The 18,516-nt window shown below is 38.4% G+C and overlaps 1 protein-coding gene across 3 annotated transcripts in view; it reads right to left on the bottom strand.

Annotated features, from left to right (window-relative positions):
- The window catches only part of LOC121950658 (alpha-1,3-mannosyl-glycoprotein 4-beta-N-acetylglucosaminyltransferase C-like), a 130,906-nt gene that overhangs the window by 106,833 nt on the left and 5,557 nt on the right, over positions 1-18,516 (bottom strand). For 2 of the 3 annotated variants that reach the window (XM_088080196.1, XM_088080198.1), the window contains exon 2: positions 974-1,061. The gene's annotated coding sequence lies outside the window, so the exon portion shown is untranslated. Of the gene's footprint in view, positions 1-973; positions 1,062-7,613; positions 7,847-18,516 lie in introns of those variants that run through there. The other variant, XM_088080197.1, reaches the window with a different exon arrangement.

Here is an 18,516-nt window from a genome sequence, read left to right as displayed (position 1 = left end):
AATAGCATTTTAAAACAAAAAATTATCTCTGTGCACGAGCGTTGATGCACCATTACAGAAATAATCCCAGTTCATACTGTCAATTCTGAAAACACATTACATGAACATTCACAGACACTGGGCATGTGTGTGCTGGTGTGAAGAGGAAGCAAACTCTGTAGCTAGTTGTTTGCAACATACAAACATATGGAGATGGCGATAAGTAAGATTTTGTTGCTTGGACCAACAATGAAGTCAAACTGTTACTGTTAGTAACACATGAGTATGAGCTGATCAGGGTGGCAGAAAACAGATTGGGAGTCATTGAAAAGCAAAAACGGCAACATATCCGAGCGGTACCTAGAGTATTATCCTTTGCTGGAGGAAGCCATGGCGGTGTGAAAAGAACATGTAAAAAAACGATGAAATCATAAAATGTACGTATCTGTGACTGATAATACTCAATGTGGAAGTGAATGTGAATGTCTGCATTATCATTTCCACCAGTCCAGACTAAAACACAACCCTGGAGTCTAACTAAAATTGGGGTCAGCAGCATTTTCGAAGGTCTCTTTCAGGGGTTCTCAAACACTGTGGTAGACTTTGGCTTAGAAAAAATGGTATAAGGTGTTAATGAGTAAGCTTTACAGGTGGGGGTATATGTGTTTTTGTCAGTGCTGGACAGAGACATTCTAACTGTTACTCTACTTTTTTTTTTTTTGTAGTTTATGCTAAGCTAAGGTGACGGGCTGCTGGTGACCTTCATATTTAGGATACAGACATGAGTTGTATCATCCTTCTCATCTAACTCTGGGCACTACAGCCGAAAATGTGTTTTTCCCCCAAAAATGGAATCATCCTTTAGTATTAAGTTTTGTTGTGCCATTAAATAGAGCAACATCGAAAAGCTGCATTTGTACTAAGTAAAAAAGACAGCAGAGGAAGGCATAAAGAATGTGTGTGTTATTGTGTGTGTGCATTCTTTCATTCTCACCTTGACATTAATAATGTGTCTTGCTGCATTCCTTTGAGATCTATAGAAACTTGGGCATCATGCGTCCAGACTCCCTCCACTGTGTCAGCTACAAAACACAAAGAGGGCACAGAGTCAAACAACATGACAAAATGTAATGTGATCTGAAAAATACAGAATTTAGAAATGACTTCAGTCAATTCTTCCTGGGGTTTCTTTCTTTTCTTTTTTTCTCCTTTTTAATGACTTTTTATTTTTTATATGAAGCAAGCCTCAAAGGACACAGGATGTCATATGCTGTACATATTGTGGAGCCCCTTTAGGCAAATTTGTGATTTTTGATACTTGGTCATAGACCAGATTGACTTAAATTAAAACATTTGTGTTTTTGATTAAGCGAGCATGATGATCTGGAACCACATCTAGGATACAATCTGGTGAAATTTTGGCAATAATCATGGAGCATTGTCATGATTATGCGACAAGTTAATTACTCTAAAATTAAGCAAACATTCAAAATTGAGCCCATTTAACACATAAGGTTTTAGCATGTATTGCATATTTTATGAGACATTTGAATTTAAATAATAATTAAATAATTTTAAAGCCCCTTGCCCCCTACACAAAAACAAAACCCACTAACAAACACTAATATCTAGCTTTTTTTTTATTAAATGCGAAACGTAACATTCATCCCAGGGCCAACTGACTCTGCAGTAGTCACAGGTGTTTTTTTGTGTGTGACAGATACGTCGTAATTAACAGATATAAATATGAAGTAACCACCGTAGGATTTTTACTGGCCCCCACACTGCATTCTACTGTTAACTGACATATTTTCAACTATTATGTCAATATCTGTTTCCCCTTAACCTTAATGCTTATCCTTCACCCCAAGAACCAAGCGGGGCATTATGTATTAGGCAAGGCAGCTTTATTCATATAGCTCATTTAATAAAACATGCCAATTCAAAGTGCTTTACAGAGCAAAAATGTAAATCATAATAAAGGATACAGATTTACAATAAAAGAGTAAAGAGAAGCTATAAAAGGTAAAATCACTCACTAAATTATTTTTAAAAATTTCAAAATAAAAATCACCACTAGCAGGGGGAAACACTATTTGACAGTGGAGCACATTTTGACACAACGGCCCATCCGTGACATAAAAGGTGACTCTTGCACTTGTGTTGTTGGGAGAGGGATAAGTTAAACCGACTAGTATTTCTGGTGCCATCTAGGGAGGGTGGCAACATTTAATTGACAAGACGACTAATCACGCATATCCCTAGTTTGAATGAATTTCTCATACTGTGGTATTTTTTCACAAAAGTAAACTGTATTTAAAAGCTAACAAAATTAACTGTCGAAGTTTTCATTGTGATTCTACATTTATCATATTATGAATAACAATATCACTACTCTTTTTAACATCATTATAGTGTTGGAATGTTTGGCTAATGCTTTCCATTTAAATATGAAACTAAATTAGATACATAAATCACACAGAATGTGAACATCTGCAGGATCATAAAAGTTAAAAATATTGAAATATACTTCCCTTTTTTCTGGTTTACTGTTTTTGGCTGCATGTTTGAATGTCAGAGGCCATGCTTTACAATAAAATCTAGCACCATGTTCCAGTTTGATTGTTAAACGCGCTAACATGAGATTTTGATGGCCATTTGTCATATCTTCTTATTCCTGTATGGGTCATTAAAGCCCCTGTGCTGTGTCTAATATCTGACCTGCCAATCTAATTCATCAGCTGAGAACAAATTGTGGTAAAAGTAACTTCAATTCATCAGCTACTCACCAAAAATATACAACACAGTCACATTCCCTCAGTAAAGCATGGCTGTAATGTGCCAAAAAACGCCTAAAATACTTTAAGAAACATGATTTCCCGCAGACGTGTTTTATGCCATCATTTTAAAATCTTACTCTGTATGGCACAATGATTTATTTCCCACTAAGCATAAGGCCATCAATTGCCGTGTATGACATTACGGCTCGTTCAAGGCTGTCTGGGGAGAAATTATCATGCTGGATGATGTCGATGAGTTAAACCCATAGAACAGATGCACGCCTGATGCGGAATTCAAAGCACAATGAAATATTTCACTTCAAAGCACAGCGGGCTCTCCAGAGACGAACCGCTGAAGGTACAGAGCAGTGCTCTGCTGAATTCTGGAAATCTTCTATAATTCAGAGGAATCTATTAAACAGGAATTTCAATTACATATTGTCCAAGCTACACTGCTGACATAACATGTGAAAACAAACACCTCCACTATTTTATGTTTTCAGTTCTCATCACCCTTGAGGCCTCTATACACTGGGGCATTTTTTTTCTTGGTGAATAATTTGAACATCGATACATTTTTTGAACTGTTCTTGTTATTAGTACTTTTACACAGAAAACTTATAATATGCAAGGAAAAAGAAATGTCGTTACCCCAACTGACACCTGGAGCGAATATAATTTCACAAAGATGTTGGACAGACGTTAAATTTTGGTTGAAATGAAAATTGCGTGGACAGTGCTTTAAAAGTTAAACAATGAAAAAATTTCATGTTGTGTGGCGGTTAACATCACATTGTTTTACAGACTTTGTGTTTGTTCTGCATGCCTTAGGATTAAATGCCATTTGCCTACATCAAGATGACATTAGCATGAGACATCCAGAAGACATTGGATTCTGGTTACTTCACATAAAACAGACAAAACACGAGTATTATCTGCTGTTAGTACTCTGTCAAACTGACATTGGCACAGGAAACAAGGGTACAGATGGTGAGGTTAAGGGCAAAGAGGCACGTGGTTAGGTGTAGAAAAGAAACATTACATTTAGACAGGAAGCAAATACCAGACTTCTGCATGAAAGTCAGGGATTTGGAGGACCCATCAACCAACACCCTACCCACCTTACAGGTGCCCCCACGCTCCTTATTAACGAGCAGCTTTTTTACGAAGTCCCGCCGCATTTCATGTGGACACGACAGGTTCCGTCCAGCTGTGTCTTAAAGTGACACGGCAAGTGCATCCAGCCATCTGCCAGCATATAATAACAAATAATAAACACTTCGACTAGTTTTGGCTATGTTCTCAGCTGACACCGCCCTGCCGTGTTTCATGCAGACGCCAAACGTGGTTTTGGAGTTATGATCTTGCGCCAAAAGCACTGTCAAGTAACGTTATTTTACGGAATAAGAATAGGCATAATATTTACAGGTGAGTATTTTGCATTTTTGTGTCATTCATTTTTTACACCATCAATGTGTGAAAGTCTTTTACTGTTATAAAAAAAATTCTAACATCTAATAAACTCAAATGCAGAACTAGCTTCTATTAGCCTCAGGGAAGTTTATTTCATTTTGACAATGTAAAGGTTTCACCCACCATTAATATGTAAAACAGCTAAGGAAGTCCATTTTTCTGCCTTCCAAAGCCAAAATTAAAGCCTAAAAGTGTTGGCCTGGGACAAGCCAAAAATGCTGTTGAATGCAATTTAAAGATGATACATATCCAGTTGCATATGTTACACCATTATGTTTTTCCTCATTTACTCTTCATTGTGAGATGGCCATATAAACAGTGCCGCCGCTGTGTGCTGTACATTATCATATAATGCCACTAAACTGCTGTGGGAATCATTTTAATGGGCAAAACAACAGTTTTCGAGCAAAGTCCTGGGCTGCTTCCAAACTAATGCAACAATAAGACTGGACTGTAGTCATAAAGCAAACGCAGGCCTAATAGCTGACCCTGGAGACTTGATTATGCAGTTTGTGTAACCCATTATAGCAGCCCTGACAGTAAAAACCATCATAGCAACAGAACTTTGGCGTAATGACTCTCTGTGACTGCGAACAACATGTAACCTAAATGTGTGAAAAGCCACAAACAGCAGACAAAATGCTCTAGAATTATTTCAATTTCAAACCATTTTCACACAGTGTATAAATTAACATTTAGCTCAGAAAAGGTCACTTTTACCTTTTCAAGCTGTGGTGTTTTTCACTTTCCATAATAAAAAGCAAATGTCTGCGAAGGTGTTTGGAAACATTTGATTGAAACGTCTTTGAGAAAACTTGCAGTGCATTTCTTGTGCATATTTCTCTCCCCGCAATACCTAAGCATGCATGTGACAATTCCATACGAAGCTTACACACTGTAAACCTGCAACGTATTAGCAAAATAAAGGCAGGAACATTAATGCAACATGCTTCACGCTCCTGCTTAATTTCTGCTCACTCTCAAATGAGAGAAAATATTATCAGTGTTGTCGTAAACACAAGTACAAATCCCTGCTGTTATGGCAGTCATACTGAGAGACTTCTGATGTTTCACAGTCATTTCCATTCCACAGACCGTCATTTGCATTTGTTTGATTTCCAGCAGCAGTATGCGATGCCTCTTTGTGCAACAATACAGACACAAATAAATTAAGATCCATCCTTCCTGGCAGAGATTATTTATCTCTCTACTCAAGCTGTCTGAACTTCGAAAACACAGCTTCAAGTTATTCATTGCTATTCCCATACCCATCACCCACTACCCTGACAGTATAGACAGCAGTCTGCTGCACGTCTGTGCATGTTTTAGGAAAATATCAGTCTTATACAACAGCTAATAAAGAATTTGTTTAGCCTACTTTGGTGTGCAGATGCCGAATGAATCACTGTAATGTAATGCATGCCTATAGCTGTAACCCCGCCACTAATCCTTCTGCAGAAAATCAATTTCTCACGTTGGCTTCAGCTGCCCTTAGGAAGACAAACCACAAAACTAGTCAAACCGGCGATCAGAATCAAAGAGACTGGAATCAGACGAAGCAGAGTGTAATGCCTCGTGTACAATCAGTAACAAGTCGCTGCCAGAATAAGAACATGCCATTTCATTCTCATCAGCCTCTTAAAAAGACAAACATTACATAATACGGATGATTAAGACGAGCACAAAATAAAGGCCAGCAGTGTTAACATAGCTGCAGATAATAAAAGGATTAGAGGTGATTCACTTACAGAAGGTAGCCTAATGGCTTTTTAAAATATAAAAACAGGAATTCATTAGCACATGTGATTGGCAGCTGAATGTCGCTAAGTTTAAAAGCACAGAAAAGAAACCGCTTGCGATGGATAAATTTATTCAACAACAGGTCTGCTTGTCCAGCAGAAAAGTCACTTGAAGTGTCACATAGTCAGGCGCAAAAAGGAAGAAAAAAGTGCACCTTTAGGAAAAAAGAGAGCAGATCTGCAGTGAGCAGATGACCCGATCTGACCCACTTCTCCCTGATTTATGGTTTATGGTCCCTCAGCAGACACAGCTTTGTTCTGGGGGGTCATAAATCTCTGGCACCTCAGAGCTGATCAGCTGACCCTCCAATCCTGCCCCCCCCCCCTTCGCTTTGTACAGTCCCGTTCGCCGGCCGAGCTCTCAACACAAAGCAGAAATCATCCGAGCCACAAGCGCAGGCAGTTAATCACAGTGAGCAGACAATAGTATGAAATAGAGCCAGGTGGGGACGGGCAGGCGGTTCATGCTATTGCTAAAGCGCTCAAACGGGACAGCCTGCTTACCTGTATACCTGTTTCTGTTCAGAGGGAATGTTTTCCTAAAAAGTCAAATAAAGTTGTTTGAAAACAGCCACTATAAGTAAGGAGGACTTGTAAGGAGACAATTCACTGAAATGAAACAGGACACAATGATATAGTTTGTGTTTATGCCTGCAGGCATGTAGAAAGGGCTAAATGCCAGACTAATTATGAGACACATTAGTTGGTGTGATAAAGAAAAAACTCGACCGCAAAGACTCAAGAAAACACTGCAGACTGCAGCTCTGCTCAGCAGGTGAGCTGCTGCAGCAGGGAAAGCACTGTACATCTGACATTTGATTTATTTTGTCCAGATCATACCCGGTGACATGTGCCAGTCTGTGGCAAAATATTATAAAACAAGGAAAGAAAGATGGGGGAGCACAAGCAGAAAACGGCAAGAAAAGCAAAAACAAATTGTAACCCTTTGAAACCTGGAGCGACAGCTCTTTTCTTGCGCTGCTTTCAGATGCCTTTTATAAGTATTTAAACCTTTGAACCTTGAGCAAATTGTTGCTATTTCTTTCAAAGCACATGGGAAAAAAGGCAATGAGCAACTTGGTAAGAAATGTACCATAAATTGCAGGAAATAAGTAGATTAGAAAAAATAAGAAAGGTAGGGAAAACTGATTCAGAATTATCATAATCATATATTTAAAATTCTGTTACAAAATTATTATATTTTTTAAGCAGCAGCCTTTTCCCAAGTCGTTTACTTGTTTTATATTTTTAAAACTAAATTTCACGTAATTTTCTTGCATTTTTTTCTGCTAATTTTAAGGTAATTTTTTTCTTTCGGTGCTCATTGCCTTTTTCCAATGTTTTTTTTTTTTTTTAAATCAATACTATTTGATCAGGTTTCAAAGGATTAATGTGAAAGCGAGGAACAGAGTGCGAGATACATGCAGCCAGAGAGTCAGATATTACTCCTCTAAGACATCAGTCTGGAAATAAGCAGATGGCGTTGCATGCACGGGGAGTACAAATCAAACCGCTTAACAGTGGAGGAGGAAAGCCTTGCATCGCACAGCAGCACCGTTATGACAAAAATCAGCACACTCACCTGTGTAACGCCTGTAAACGCATCTCTGCGCTCAGTCCTTTTTTACGGTGGGAGTATCGTGAAGGAGCTCTGCTGATGCTCTGTGTACGCCACCAGTCTAAATAATCTCCATGACTCATGCGGGAGCAGATAATTGGCTCTCAGAAAAGTGGGATAAACACTCATTGTAAAGGCAGTGCCTGGCAATGAGGATTTTTTTGTTGCATGGTTGTTCTTTTCCCCTCTCTCTCTTCCCCCTCCTCTTTACAGACTCGTTCGCTGACTCTCTCAAGAGTCCCCCCCAACTCCTCGCAATCCCACCACACTCCCCCCTTTATCCCCCAAAGCTCCCCTGAACAAGGTGCCACTAACAGTTTCTGCAAACCTGCCTTCTCATTGGCTCCTTCTTTCCTGCTTCTCCTCCACTTACTCAGTTTTCCCGTCTTAAAGGAACAATGTATTCCCACACCCTCGACCCTATCCCCCCATCTCCTCTGCAGCTCAAAAAGTGTATCATGATGAGAAATGTTGAGCGAAACTAATTACAGTTTAGGGTCAGCGCAGCAGGACAGACTTCAAAAATTCATGAGCTCAAGTTAAAGGGTGACGGCAGATGTGTACCTGAATGAACAGAGCTCGCAGAAGCAGCTGAATTTGATTTTCTCTGAGACACCTTGTTTACGTTGTGTACTTGTGTGTATCTAAGGATAGAGGTGGCCAAAATAACAGGATATTAGATCATCCCTGACATTTATCGATCTCTCTCAGCAGATGAGGAAATGCGACAACATCAACAGGTCTCTGGTACGCCGTGAGGTGCACGGCCTGTAAGTGGCACCAACAGGATATTCCTATTTTTTTTGACAAATGAGAGTAAGCTGGTCAAACAGAGAAGAGATACGACCAAAAGCTCTGTTGTTTATGTGATGCATCACCATGAAAACATTTCAGTAATAGTAATGCTTGTGATTTGGTTTGAGAGTGACCACAATGATCTCTGAATGCACAAACCAGCATAAACCAGCATCCAGAAGTCATAATCCTGGATCCATATGTTTTCTTGTGCTGCGTCCAAAGCTTTCAAAGCTATTGGTCCTTTGAAACCTTAATCAAATTGGTTTGATTTCTGTCAAAAACATCATGACCAACTGGGCATGAAATGTCCCACAAATTGCCAGAAATTACTGAAAGGTGACAAAGAAATTACCTAAAAATTAGCTCGGTATGGTTATTAGGAATTATCCAAAAAATAGAGAAAAAATCCCAAAAACTATACCTATAACAATTTTATGTTCAAAACTATGTTACCTAAAATATAGAAAATCAATAACTTTTCCTACTTTTTCTTAGTTGTTTTCTCCTATTTGTTTTTGCTTTAAACTTTTTTTTATGACATTTAGGTGGTTTGCTTTTTTTTATAGCAAACCACCTATTTTATTATTTTTAACTATCAGTATTATTATAAGTATTTCTTTTTTTTTACTAACTTTTGGGCAATGTCTTGTTAACTTGCTCAATGCCTTCTTCCAATGTTTTTGAGAGAAAGGAAACCAATTTGCTCTTTAAGGGGTTAAAACAACCTTTCAACATATAGATACAGTATGTATTTTTATGCTATGGAGAGTCAGATTCCTATAAGCAGCATGAGGCCTCAGGGACGCTTGTCAGTGCCTGTTTGGCCCGCCTGTGCTCTTTGTTCCAGGATCTCCCTCCCTGCTCGGCTCCTCCCACCTCGTTGTTGGGATTCAACCCACCTGCCACAAGTCTATTTAAGCTTGGCCACTTCCAAGATGGCTCTCTTCCTTGCTCCTGGAAGGCTGGTGCCTCTCAGGCACCCTGACATGGTTTTGTTTGGTGTGTTTGGTTTTGGTTTTTTTTTCTTTCCTTATGGTTTGAGTTAGCACCCACACCTCACCACTGACTACCGACCTACATCTTGGTTTCCTTTTGTTGTGTTATTTTTAATACCTTTGTTAATTTAAATGGTTACTGTGTGGTCCTCCCTTCTTTGTTATGCTCTTGAACAAGCTAGGCATAACAGCAGTTTTGACACGTTTTACTTTCTGTATATCCTGCAGAAAACTACAAATTACCAAGTAGAATCAGTGCAGTTCTCCTCTGCTGCCATGTGACGCTGGTCTGGTGTCCTGAATCTGTGACAATTTAGAGCCAACTCCTGAATGTGGAGAGCCAAAGGAGTAATCTTTGATGTCATAAAGTTTTATAACCAGAGGCAGCAGAGCTGAATCAGTTGGACACTGACTTTGTAATCTCCCTGAATGCAGAGTCCAGTTCTTGGTTGACAGACAGCAGTGAGTTGATTTTCACTTCTGTAGCGGGCTTGTCACAGTAGGTTGTGTAACTCCTGGCATATCGTGCTCGAGCCAATACCAGTGTCATTTTTTCCACATCAAACCCTGCTGTCAGAAACGCAGTGCACTGGATGAGCCTCACTGCAGGCATGCAGCACCATTTATAATGAATGAAACCAAACAAAAGAGATGGAACAAATTCAAACTGCTGAAAGAGCGAAGGGTTCAAGTTAAACATCTTTTCAGAGAGGAACATTTATGATTTTAATGACTTAAGTCTGGGGTTGAATGATAAGTTAACCGACATGTGTCGCATGTTTACAGTCCATTATCATCATTATCAGTCCATTATTTAGTTATTCAACCAACAGAAAATGAATCAGTAGCTGTTTGATCAGCAATTTATTATTTATGCCAATTACTAAACAATACATATTTTGTCAATCAGAGTAGTATTAACTGTACTTCATCTTACCTGTTAAAATAGTTCTATATAGGAGGATTGAGTAGGTCTTTACAGTCCATTAGAGTTGTGAAAGTCTCCTTGTTGTCTGTAATTAGGACTGTTGAGATGATAATGGGAGCTAATGGATTGCTAGACAGCAGCACCAAAGTGCCAAAGAATCAAAGGAGGACAGTGAATTCCCTTATGAAATATGCATCAATGACAGTGAAATAAAGACCAAAAGCAAGCTGTGTTTGTTTGGAGAATGGGGTGGAGGGTGGGTTGAAAAAGGTTGCGTAACCATGCCATATTGCCATTCCATCTTTTTTTCCCTTTCCTTTAAACATGCACACCAGCTGTTGACGAAGGCACAAAGCAGCTTTGATCAGCACGAGGAGGTGTGCTGAGGTTGACGTTACAGATGTGGACCTGAAGGCGACTGAGGATACCTGCGTGCTTGTTTTATTTATTAATTTATCATTCGAGAGTTTTATTTTCTGAAGCTTCTGTTAGGGAAATTTTTTTAAAAAAGTCATGATTTTTTACAGTTACATTGGAGCTTTGTCTGCAAAAACTAGCTTTGCCATATCAGATTTTAGAAAAACTAATGGATGTGATTGTCCAGGTGGGATTCCTTTATTGTGTGCTGGCTCATTCTTTAAAAAATCTGATCATATTTGTAAAGAAATCCCAGCAGTATGTGCAGGTGGTAAATGTAGAACAGCATAGTGCCGCGCAAAGCAGTACATCAAACTCTAACAGACTCTGGTAAACAATGAAACCTTCATGAATAATTGCTCTCAATTGTTCCCCCTGATGGAGGCACCAGGATTACCAATAAACGACTGAATATTAGACTGTCTGCGCTGATATTTACTCCTCCACAGTCCCACAGTTAACGGCTCTCAGTGAGCCGTTGAATTCTGCTCACTGGAAACTCAGATTGACAAAAGTGCAAACTCCAAAAGTCAGCATTTGTACAAGGTGCCCTGGGAAGGAAATTCAAATAGCACAGTTGATGCACCTGCGACTGAAGCTGCTCATTGTCGTCACTAATTTATCACTGGAATTTCAGGCAACACAGGTGCTCAGACAGTGTATAGAGGTCTCGAGATTACTGCTGGAGGAGCTGATTCACCGGATGTCTGGAGCTCAGCCGCAGAAAACATCCAAAAATAGTATAAGAACTATTTTCAGAAGTTTGTCTACAACTTTTAAATTTGTGAATTGCTATTAACCATCACGATTTTCCACAAGGTGTCTGTAGGTCCTTAAAAAGTCTATTAATGTCTGAAAATATATATTTGTTTGGCTTTTGTTGTAATATAACATGTACTTGTAATTGTTTAACCTGGCTGTATTTTATTTTTCAAATACGTTTTTATAGAAGAGTTTGTGAGATTTAGCTGGCATCTAGTGGTGAGAACTGCAGATTGCAACCAGCTGAAACTTCCCCAGTTATAATTCCTTCAGTGTTTATAGTTCAGGAGGTTTTTACCAGGAGACTAATTTACCTCACAGGTCTCTACCTCCTTAAACCAGCAAAAACACTCAATAAAGCAGTTTTACATTACAAATCAATGTTTCTCGAACGCAGTAACTTAAGATGCAGATGCTCTACAGGCTTTTACTGGAAGCCAAATTATCCACAGAGGTCTTTCTTTCCAAAACAAATAGACCCGGTGATTTAAACCAGTAAAAACACTTTTTAAATGTGAAACTTCTTACCAGCCAGACACAAACAAACAACATTAAATACCATTTCTTTATTAATGTCACTATAAAACTGAATCACAGTGGGCTGCTTTTAGTTCCTCAGAAATCCCTGTCCTAACACTACTTTACAAGGAAATGTTATAAGAGATAAATTGAGTTGGGAAATCAGTGTTAACATCAGGAGAGAAAAGTCTGTAATTTACATATCAAGCTTTGCCAATTGATTTTGTTTTAAGATTGTAAAGTATCTTCTGCTGAAACTTCACACCAATATAAAGGAGATTAAAGCAATTTTGTTTGTGTTTCTCAAAGCTCTGACAAAAGTTTAAAAGCTCAATGCAGGCTGCTTTCATTGGGATTATCCCTGTAGTAGGAAGTATTTCAAATGGAAACTGTCACCATCATATCCACTGGATTGGGGTGGAGGCAGATATGTCAAAAACTCAGCAAATAAAACCAAAAATATATTTGTAGATACCACTCTGACCTGTAGAAAAACGTGGGGTTTTCTTTGTACTTTGGGTAAACTAACCCTTTAACTCTTAATAAATGAATGTATTGTACACAAAAAGATGAAACCTTAAGAACAGAAGTATGTCTTAATGGATCTTAACTCAGCAATAATCTGTGTGAGTGCAGCCCTTCTTGGCTACTAATGGGTGGAAAGTCACATTATGCTAAATGAGCAGCGAAGGGGGAGACGATGAGGGAAAATGGCCATAGAGACGGAAGATGGAGCGGGCAAAGCGCACTTCAGTGAGTGTTAAGATCATTCCACTTCAAAACACAAGCAGACTTAATGTTGCCATATAGGCAACTTTTTCCCTGTTATGGACAGCAGTTTTGCTGAGCTGAGTGTTCTTGTTTGAGCCCTTTTATATCTCAGAGCTGTAACAGTTTTCTCTCTGAATGGAAGGTTTATGGTTTAGTATTTATGAGTGCATCTTGTTGATCAGGATACTGTAGTGCCATCTTTATGACCTCTGTTTTGTCATGTATATCTTATGCAATAACTCCACTGTGTTTCAGTTGAAAGACTGGACTACATTTATTTGTCTGTAGTTATTTTTTACTCACAGTACATGGTCATCTTCTAAAATGTGATGTATTATTTTAGGCAGTTACAACATTGAAATGCAACCAAATTGCCAGAATAAATGTTGGCAATGTACCTTTCTAACAATTACATTTGTATGTTTTCATGTTTAATTTGTACATTTCATTTGTAATGGATATGTTGACAGTCTATAAGCTGACATGACTGGAAATGTCCCAAACTCTTTTAAAAAAAACACCCGCATTTGTCGCTACAAACATGGTTGACCATGGCCTGGCGTATTGTTAAAAAATACCTTCTTTTTTTTTTTAGCTGCAAACACAACTGGACATGTCGCAAGCTGTTGTTAAAAAACACCTGCTTTTGTCGCTACAAATACATCTTGAAATTTCCCAAACTCTCATTAAAAAACACCAGCTTTCGAGTGTACAAACACAGCTGGAAATGTCCCGAGCTGTTGTTAAAAAATACTCACTTTTGTTGCTACAAACATCGCTGGACATGTCCTGTTCATTTACTAAAATAATTACCCACTTTTGTCGGTCTCAAAAAGTGATCTGCTGCAGTCTGATGCTAAGGTGTTTCCCGCCATCCCCTCCTCTCCTCATAAACATGTAAACTTAATTATGTCATATGTATGAAATGTACAAAAGCATAAAAAAAACATATTTGTGGTTTTAAAATGCTACTTACACATTTATGTATGAGTAAAAATAAAAAAATCTAGGAGTAATTTTACGTTGAATAGGATGGTACATTTGGCTTTTCACACTTCACTGCAGGTTCACCTCCAAACTATTGACATACAAACAGCCAGGGGAGAGCCACTCTAAATAATACATTGGCAAAACAATCAGCCGAACTCATCGTGACAAACTTCTTGACTTCACTGGCAGTATGTTGAGTAGTTGTCTTTGGCTTTTGTCCAGCTACAATGCGAGTGAACTACTGAGTGTTGAATGAATCACTGTACGAATGGCCTCCAATCTGCTCTCTGACAGCTGAACTAAACCTCCACAGCACATGAGATTCACACATACGTGCAGCACCGGAGGAGAGTTAAAGCTCCTCTCTTTCAGCTATTGGTACAAAGAATTCCCCCTAAAAAAAAGGCTGTGAATGTGGTTTTGAACCCTTCTCAAAGGGAGTCAAAGTGAGGAGCCAAATCAAACACGGGGGGTAAAAGGGAATTGTTAAAGCAGAGATGAATCACGAGAAAGTGTGTGGGATTGAAATACCTCCAACAGCTACAGTTTTATCTGTTGTCATACTGGGCCTGCTTTTAGTTTAATGGCCAAAATGGCTCCAATGTTTAAACAAAAAAAAATGCATTGTAATATGATGCAATTTGATAGTTTTTTATCAAATAGGTTGTGTAAAATTATCTCAATCTTTCTTTAAACTTTGTGCATTGTGGGAGACACTACAGGGGAACAGGGGAACTTTTAATAAGTATGGCAATGAAACTTCATCAGTTTATTACTAAGATTAATGGAAATATTTTTTGGATTGCAAGTTTTCTAAAAATGTGTGTATAAATTTACAAGTAGCGCATTATATAATGAAATATGAACTAATTTGCACGGCTTTCCAGAACAAAAATCTGAACATTTGATAAAGCCAGGTTCAAAATCCTTGTCATCAACAGAGTCAAAGGTTTTTACAAATGATATTTTGGAAATTTCTTTTTTTAACTCAGATAATACCATCAGCAGTGATTAAAAAATGCATTTGCCACGTTTTTAAGAATATAATGTTATCAGGCTATGAATAATACACTGTATAAACAAACTCCCCATAAAAACCCTAAGAAAATTTGACTCAGTATAAAATAAAAAAAAAACATTTTGAGAAAATTACCTTTTAAAGATGTTTTGTTAAATTTCATGAATGTTGAGAGCACAAATATGATGCTACAGGTGGCTACGGTATAGTCATAATAATAGATTTCAGGATGAAACCCCAGTAGGTTACTTACGACCATTAGTTTTTTGATTGTAATTTTCTGAAATTTTATGTTTAGATATGCAGGTAAGGCATTATCTTATTAGAAATGTGCCTGCATTGATCCAGAACAGAAATCTAACCTAAAATAAACCCCTTAAATGTGTATTTTGAAAGTTTTATTTCCACTTGTTTGGAAAAAACAGGCTATGGAAACAAAACAGCCTAAAATTCTTAAATTTAATGCATCAAAAACATGTGTTTTCACATTAGTGTCTCCCTTTGAGCTAAACTCCAAGCCTGCTCCAGGCCCCCATTTTTTCTGTCTCTCTCTGTCAATCTCCCCCTCCCATTTAAGCATTCAAGTCTGATCAACAAGACCTACAGGCTGTTCTTTAAAGAAATAAAAAACAAAAAAACAGACACAACAAAAACAAAATCTATGACTGGACTGTAATGCATAAATGTGGACAAAACACTCCTCTGCACGCTGCAAAATCTGCTAACTGAAATTAAAGTCACTCCAAAACAGTGAAATCAGACATCTCACACTGATCCCAGGTTAAACTCAATATATGCTCAAACCCCCTGATTAACAGGATTTCTAATATTACATTGAAAGATATGAGAAATGCATGACAATACATTTAAATCATGTCCTCTGTCATTTCAGATATATATAGAGCTCTGCCCTGCTGAGTGCTGCTTACTTGATGTTCTGTCAAAAATGTGTGTATTGTTGCTGATAAGGACATGTGCAGTTTTTTTCAGGCATCATGGCTAATGGGCTGCTTTCACATGTTGTTTTGCTCACCTATGCGTAATTGCCATGCTAGTGCATTCAGTTCAGCAGCCTCTCTCATCATTTCTGCCATGCATTAAAGCTGAGTATCCCCTCTGTCCATCAACATGCAGAAAGGGCTTTACTGCCTTTACCCAACGCACACCTTTGTGAGGCAGGTTTGTCCTTTATAACAGCCAAAAAACAACATTTCCGGATGTCGGATACAACCTCACATTCCTTTTCCATGCAGCGACAAATTAGTCACGTAGAAACAAGCCACAGTTTCTCAGTAAGTGGTGAGCTGTTTATTGGTTTATTTTTGCTATATTGGGTCAGAGGCTGCGATAGCTTTATAGTCTCTTTCAACAAATAAAGTATTAAACTCCCAAAGGTATTAAGTATCAAGTTGATGCTGGGAAGAACACATTTGTAACTAAACATTAATTTACTTTAATAACTTTTTAATGCTGTAACAAACACACAAGAATTTAACTTTTTCTTAGTAACCTAATTCAATTTTGTATTCACTTTCCCATTACTAACCATATACACAAGGTGCAGAAAGCTTGAAGTTTAATACATAATAAACACCAAGAAAAAGGTATATATCTAGAGACTGTAAGTAGACTCTTGCTGTCATTTAGCACAAGGTGAATACATCTTCGAGGACAGACACAGTTGTTGGCTGCTATCAAAAGGTTTTCTAAAGTTATGTTACCCACAGTAATTCACATACCGTTGCTGCAAACTGACTTCACCCACCTTACATATTCACATCACGTTATATTATAGTTGCATAACGCAAAACATGATCTTTTATCAAAACTTGCAAAGTAGTTTTGATGCCCAAAATTATCTGTGACTGTTTCACCACATAATAACCACGTTACGATGTGTTTCAGCTGTGCCTGACACAGAGATGCTCAAGAGTACCTTTTGTGTCACTTTTTGACAAAGAGTCAGTATTTGACGAGCTGGTTATGACAACAAGTTGGGCGTGACATGACATAAATTAAGTTGATAACAGAAAGGACACAAACAGTGGTCTCCTAGATTAAATCCTGTGTTTGTTTGACCCATCAAACAAACTGAATTTCTTCCAGCGTAGCCTTCTAAACCTACTGGTAGGTGTAGCAGGCCCCTTCTAAACCATGATAATGACTATTCAATCAAGTAATAACTTTCAAAGTGGGTTCTAAGTTTTTGTTGGAAGGCTCATTAAAAAAGTTCAGGTTATTAAAGTAACTGCAGGAACTTCAACAGCAGATGCTGGCATTCAATGTGAACTCGATTAAAACACGCTGGGTGCCTGACAACAACTGATTCTGTCTTCCTGAAGTAAAAGCAAACATTATGTTGAGCATATGGGAGTGAATATTACACCCAAAGCCTGCGACTGGCTTCTCTTCCCTCTCTTAATAAACATGATATTCAAACTTTTGCATGATGCTCACTGAAGCAGCTAAGCACTTGATGGCAACATCAATGCATCTCCAAGTGCATGAATATAGTCTGGATTCATGCCTGGAGTGTTTCAACTCCTTCCTCTGATAAACTTGGCATCAGTGCTAAGCATGCTGTAAGTACGGTCAATTCTTTCACTCATTCAGCCAGGCAGGAAGTCAGTCATATACTCAGTCATTCAGTCAGCGCTGGCATTAAGACTTCTCCTCACAGCGGCTGAACACAGACCGGAGCTTCGGATCTGCTATCACTGAAGCAGCCTTCATTCACAGACGCTTACGCCTCACTTCCTCTGTGTCACAGCAAAGCTCAGCAGCTGCCCAATAGACTCCAGCTGCCCAGACATTCATGACCCACACCACCTTAGATAATCAACGTGGTAAGACACTGGGGGGCAAACGTAGGGTCAAGAGGCAGACCGACAATTATTTGTGGCATTTGTCTAACCTTTCACGGAAAAATCAAGTGAGTGGCTGCCTGGACTACCTGAGTGGATGCTGTTGCCATCATCAGTGTCTCTACGGAGCTAAAAGTTCAGTGCATTTTACACTGCGAGAAATGTCATTTTCTAAACAACTGAAAAGCATCTGCTCAAAACAAGATTGTTTTAGCATTTTTAAGAGCAGTTCTAATGATTATATTTTACACATCTGTAAAAAAAAAGATACTTGAACACTATTTTAACAAGTTGAAATGAAGTAAGAGTGAAGTTTTAAGTCCCTACTGATAAAGTCTGGAAGATAAATAAGATTTCAGACTATTATAGGCATAAACGTCTTACTAGGATCAACATTTTTATCTCCTCTGCATAAAATGTCTTTGTTAACTGTGACAACAGAAAAAAAAAAACCTGCATGTAATTCCATCCAAAAAGTAAGAGGGATTAGAGTTCTTGAGGTTTACGTTCTGCCTGATCACACAGGGTCAATGGAAGCCTTTCCTTCCATTTGAGAAAAATGACTTTATTTAAATTACTTGTGCAGTATGAATGGATGCAAAAGCATGACTCATTTTATTTAAGAGTCTAGTCCCTTTTTTTTAGCCTAGAAAGATTATGTACACAGGCCTTTCTCAGCACCAGCCTGTCCAGGGATCAGTCCAGTATTACCACAGCTAGACTACACAGCATAGCCCCTTATGTCCAGAAGAGTGGCCATATGGAGCAGTTGGGATTCTACTCAATGCATCAATGTCCACTGGAC

The sequence above is a fragment of the Plectropomus leopardus genome, chromosome 7, assembly GCF_026936395.1.
Source record: "Plectropomus leopardus strain MGB_pleo_1.0 chromosome 7, ASM2693639v1, whole genome shotgun sequence".
Classification (NCBI taxonomy): domain Eukaryota; kingdom Metazoa; phylum Chordata; class Actinopteri; order Perciformes; family Serranidae; genus Plectropomus; species Plectropomus leopardus.
The sequence above is the reverse complement of the archived record's forward strand: the minus strand, read 5'-3'. Positions and strand labels throughout refer to the sequence as shown.